Raw genomic sequence first — 6,166 nt, 5'->3', positions numbered from 1 at the left:
ATATGTCATTTAGGAGGACTTCTGGAATGATGGAGTGAGAAGTTTGCAGACTCTCCCCACAGTAAACCAATGACTTAACTGGTGAAAAACTCTATCATATAGAATCTTTGGAAATAGTCCTAAAGACATACAACAAATGGAGAAACATTAGTTCAAGAAAATTTACCAAATGCTTTCTCGGCATCTATTGAGAGAATCATATGGTTTTTCTTCTGCAGTCTGTTAATGTGGTGTATCACACTGATTGTCTTGCGCACATTAAACCATCCCTGCATACCAGGGATAAATCCCACTTGGTCTGGGTGGATGATCTTTCTGATGTGTTGTTGCATTCTATTGGCGAGAATTTTATTGAGGATTTTTGCATCTATGTTCATCAGGGATATTGGTCTGTAATTCTCTTTCAGTGCTGCATCTTTTCCCGGCTTAGGAATTAAGGTGATGCTGGCTTCATAGAAAGAATTTGGGAGGATTCCCTCTTCTTCAATTGTTCTGAATAGTTTGAGAAGAATTGGAGTTAGTTCTTCTTTAAATGTCTGGTAGAATTCAGCAGTGAATCCGTCTGGTCCTGGGCTTTTCTTTGTTGGGAGGGCCTTTATTACTGTTTCAATTTCTGTCTCGGTTATGGGTCTGTTTAGGTTTTCGATGTCTTCCTGGTTCAATTTAGGTAGGTTGCATGTGTCCAGGAATCTATCCATTTCTGATAGGTTTCCCTGTTTGCTGCCATACAAGTCCTTGTAGTAATTTCTGATGATTCTTTAAGAAAAACCATATGATTCTCTCAATAGATGCCGAGAAAGCATTTGATAAAATACAACACCCTTTCATGATGAAAACTCTAAGCAAACTGGGTTTGGAAGGAACATTCCTCAATACAATCAAAGCAATCTATGAAAAACCCACAGCCAACATCCTATTGAATGGGGAAAAGTTGGAAGCATTTCCACTGAGATCTGGGACCAGACAGGGATGTCCACTCTCACCACTGCTATTCAATATAGATCTGGAGGTTCTAGCCAGAGCTATTAGGCAAGAAAAAGAAATTAAAGGGATACAAATTGGGAAGGAAGAACTCAAACTATCCCTCTTTGCAGATGATATGATTCTTTATTTAGGGGACCCAAAGAACTCTACCAAGAGACTATTGGAACTCATAGAAGAGTTTGGCAAAAGAGCAGGGTATAAAATCAGTGCACAAAAATCAACAGCCTTTGTATACACAGACAATGCCATGGCTGAGAAAGAACTTCTAAGATCAATCCCATTCACAATAGCTACAAAAACAATCAAATACCTTGGAATAAACTTAACCAAGGACGTTAAAGATCTCTACGATGAAAATTACAAAACCTTAAAGAAAGAAATAGAAGAGGATACCAAGAAATGGAAAAATCTTCCATGCTCATGGATTGGAAGAATCAATATCATCAAAATGTCCATTCTCCCAAAAGCAATTTATAGATTCAATGCAATACCAATCAAGATACCGAAGACCTACTTCTCAGATCTGGAAAAATTGGTGCTGAAATTTATATGGAGGCACAAGAGACCTCGAATAGCTAAAGCAATCTTGTACAACAAAAACAAAGCCGGAGGCAACACAATACCAGATTTCAGGACATACTACAGGGCAGTTGTAATCAAAACAGCATGGTACTGGTACAGAAACAGAAGGATAGACCAATGGAACAGAATTGAAATACCAGAAATCAACCCAAACATCTACAGCCAACTTATATTTGATCAAGGATCTAAAACTAATTCCTTGAGCAAGGACAGTCTATTCAATAAATGGTGCTGGGAAAATTGGATTTCCACGTGCAGAATCATGAAGCAAGACCCCTACCTTACACCTTACACAAAAATCCACTCAACATGGATTAAAGACCTAAATCTACGACCTGACACCATCAAGTTACTAGAGAACATTGGAGAAACCCTTCAAGATATTGGCACAGGCAAAGAGTTTCTGGAAAAGACCCGGGAGGCACAGGCAGTCAAAGCCAAAATTAACTATTGGGATTGCATCAAATTGAGACGTTTTTGTACTGCAAAAGAAACAGTCAGGAGAGTGAAGAGACAACCGTCAGAATGGGAAAAATATTTGCAAACTATGCAACAGATAAAGGGTAAATAACCAGAATCTACAAAGAGATCAAGAAACTCCACAACAAAATAAACAACCCAATTAAGAGATGGGCCAAGGACCTCAATAGACATTTTTCAAAAGAGGAAATCCAAATGGCCAACAGGCACATGAAAAAATGTTCAAGGTCATTAGCAATCAGAGAAATGCAAATCAAAACCACAATGAGGTTCCACCTCACCCCGGTTAGAATGGCTCACATTCAGAAATCTACCAACAACAGATGCTGGCGAGGATGTGGGGAAAAAGGGACACTAACCCACTGTTGGTGGGAATGCAAACTGGTCAAGCCACTATGGAAGTCAGTCTGGAGATTCCTCAGAAACCTGAAGATAACCCTACCGTTCGACCCAGCCATCCCACTCCTTGGAATTTACCCAAAGGAATTTAAATTGGCAAACAAAAAAGCGGTCTGCAGCCTAATGTTTATTGCAGCACAATTCACAATAGCTAAGACCTGGAACCAACCTAAATGCCCATCAACGGTAGACTGGATAAAGAAATTATGGGATATGTACTCTTTAGAATACTATACCGCAGTAAGAAACAACGAAATCCAGTCATTTGCAACAAAATGGAGGAATCTGGAACACATCATGCTGAGTGAAATAAGCCAGTCCCAAAGGGACAAATACCATATGTTCTCCCTGATCGGTGACAACTGACTGAACACCAAAAAGGAAACCTGTTGAAGTGAAAGGGACACTATGGGAAACGGTGACTTGATCAGCATAGCCCTGACTGTTAATGAACAACTTAATACATTATCCCTCTTAGTAGTTTTTTTGTCTGTTCTACTTAATATGACTGGTTTAATTCTGTAATTAATACACAGTTATTCTTAAGTGTTGAAATTTAACTGAAATGTGATCCCTGTTAAACGTAAGAGTAGGAATAAGAGAGGGAAGAGATATATAATTTGGGACATGCTCAAGCTGACTTGCCCCAAATGGTAGAGTTAGAAACATACCAGGGGACTCCAATTTAATCCCATCAAGGTGGCATGTACCAATGCCATCTCACTAGTCCAAGGGATCAATTTCAGTTCGCAATTGATCATAATGAAAGGACTAAGAGTCAAAGGGAGCACATAAGCAAGTCTAGTACCTGCTAACACTAACCGATAGAATAAATAAAGGGGAGAGTGATCCAACATGGGAAGTGAGATGCTCAGCAGACTCATAGAATGGCAGATGCCCTAAATAGCACTCTGGCCTCAGAATCAGCCCTAAAGGCATTCAGATCTGGCTGAAAAGCCCATGAGAGTATTTCAGGCATGGAAAGCCAAGACACTCTGGCAAAAGATCTCTGTGAGTGAGATCTCAGTGGAAAGAACAGGTCTTCAAAGAAGGAGGTACCTTTCTCTGAAGGGAGGAGAGAACCTCCACTTTGACTATGACCTTGTCTAAACAAGATAAGAGTCGGAGAACTCAAGGGGCTTCCATAGCCTTGGAAACTCATGACTGGAGCATAGGGAGATTACTGATGCCATAGACAGGAGTGTCAATTGGTAAAGTCAACAACAGGAGTCACTGTGCACTTACTCCTCATGTAGGATCTCTGTCCTTAATGTGCTGTGCATTGAAATTTAATGCTATAACGAGTACTCAAATAATATATTTCACTTTGTGTTTCTATGGGGGTGCAAACTGTTGAAATCTTTACTTAATGCATACTAAACTGATCCTCTGTAAAAAAAAAAAAAAAAAAAAAAAAAAAAAAAAAAAAAAAGAAAAGAAAAGAAACTATCAACTCCCAACTTGACTCTCACTGGGATTAAACATGACAATAGGTCTGATCTGATTTCATCATCATTAAAAAAAATCATCTATTATTTTTCACTTTATGTTTCTGTGTGGGAGCAAACTGTTGAAATCCTTACTTAATGTACACTAAGCTGATCTTCTGTATATTAAGATAATCGAAAATGAATCTTGATGTGAATGGAAGGGGAGAGGGAGTGGGAAAGGGGAGGGTTGTGGGTGGGAGGGACGGTATGGGGGGGGAAGTCATAGTAATCCATTATTCGTACTTTGGAAACGTATATTCATTAAATAAAAGTTAAAAAAAAAAGAAAATTTACCGAATTTCTCTAAGAACAAGAGTCTAGCATTTGAGTCACAATCTGTCCCTTACTCAGCCCCTCATCTAGTCCTCCTGTTTTATAGGTGATGCTATCCTCTCTGAGCATGTGCTGACAAGAAGGTGGGGATTTCCTCTCCTCCCAGTTCCCAGTCTGAGGCTTTATTTTCACCTTTGGAGGGGTAGATGATAATTGATGTTTCTCAGTTCCCATGGCTCTGTGTCTCTAAAGCTCTTTTCCAGACTTGCATGGTTGAGAGGATCAGGTCTCTCTTTCCCTATCTTGTCTTCACTCTTAAATTGCAAAGTTTAACCCAATAGGAGTAGCTTGAGAATACTGAGGCTCAATCATCCCTCCCACTTTATCTTTTTCATAAGATAGAGGTTCTATATTTAGAGGGGCAAGCTGAGAAAACCATTGTTACCACCCTGCCACACCAATGCCTACTTCTAGAGTGCAGATGTCACTCTGGGAGAAAGGACTCGCCATATCTAGCCCCAATGTAATAGTATAAGAGTTCTTCTCAGAGGTAAAATCTGTCCTTAAGGGCAAATGCTCACCAGCTCTGTCTGAGGGTTCTAACTATATCTGAAACAGACAATGGGAAACTGTATGTCTATAGATGTTGCCAAAAACCAATGGAGAAGTTAGTGAAGAACAATTAAGGGGATGGATGGTAGCTCTCTAATAAAACCAAAATAGTACAGCAGTCAGAAGTTTAATAGATTCGCAGAAAAAAGATAGCCAGAAAGAACTCTTCTGGGAGCCAAGTCAACTAGCCCTGCTAAAAATGGTTATGTGTATGCTCCAGGCTACACCACTTAGGAGCAATTAGAGAGGGTAATGAGAACATCTTGAAAGCATTTCCCAAACCACAGAAAGACCCGCCAACACAGGGAAAAATCTTCATTGGCACAAGGGGATTGAGTGTAACCTCTAATCAAACACTGAATGAATAATAAACTACTCTGGCCCAGGAAGGACACCTGAGAATCCAGGCATAAGAATAAAAATAATATTACTCATTCCTGACAGTCTGAAAGACTATGTGTAAGGCTAAGGCTATGCCATTTTTGGAGCCATCAGGAAAGAATCTCTATGCTAAAATTCTCTGTCTGGACGTGGGGCAAAAAGAAGAGACACATAAACTTCTTAGCTATGAAGGCAGCCTCCAGGCAGCAAACATACATCCAATGGGAAAGGATAGAAATTTAACTAAGCGCTAAGTAACCAAACAGCATCAACAATTGAAAGAGTATAGAGGGTGTGGTCAGCATCTAGAGTTGCTTATATATAGAATCCAATATGGTGAGGTTCAAACAGCAACAAAAATTAAAGAAAAAATGTTAGATTGTCACCATACACAAAGAAACAAGGCCTTTGAAGGGGCCTAGATGATAGACGGATTAAAGAATTCCAAATAGGAATAATGGATATTTCCAAAGAACTGAAGGAAAAACCATGCTTAAAGAATTAAAATAAGGTTTGTGGCCTACACTGTGGCGTAGTGGGTAAAGCCACCGCCTGCAGTGCCAGCATCCCATATGGGCGCCAACTCGAGGCCCAGCTGCTCCACTTCTGATACAGCTCTCTGCTATAGCCTAGGAAAACAGTGGAGGATGGCCCAAGTCCTTGGGCCCCTGTACCTGTGTGGGAGATCCAGAGGAAGCTCCTAGCTCCTGGCTTTGGATTGGCACAGCTCCAGCCGTTGTGGTCAGCTGGGGAGTGGACCAGTGGATGCAAGACCTCTCTCTCTCTCTGCCTCACCTTCTCTCTCTCTGTAACTCTGACTTTCAAATAAATAAATACAGAAGTCTTTAAAAAAAAGGTATTGTGCTACTTTATAACATACAAACTATCCTTGAAGAGAAAAAAATACAATAAACTAAAATAGAAATTCTGTAGTTCAAAAACATAATGACCAAAATGAAAAACTC

Source organism: Oryctolagus cuniculus, chromosome X (genome assembly GCF_051225735.1).
Source record: "Oryctolagus cuniculus isolate XC-2025 breed Fujian yellow rabbit chromosome X, ASM5122573v1, whole genome shotgun sequence".
NCBI lineage: Eukaryota > Metazoa > Chordata > Mammalia > Lagomorpha > Leporidae > Oryctolagus > Oryctolagus cuniculus.
The sequence above is the reverse complement of the archived record's forward strand: the minus strand, read 5'-3'. Positions refer to the sequence as shown.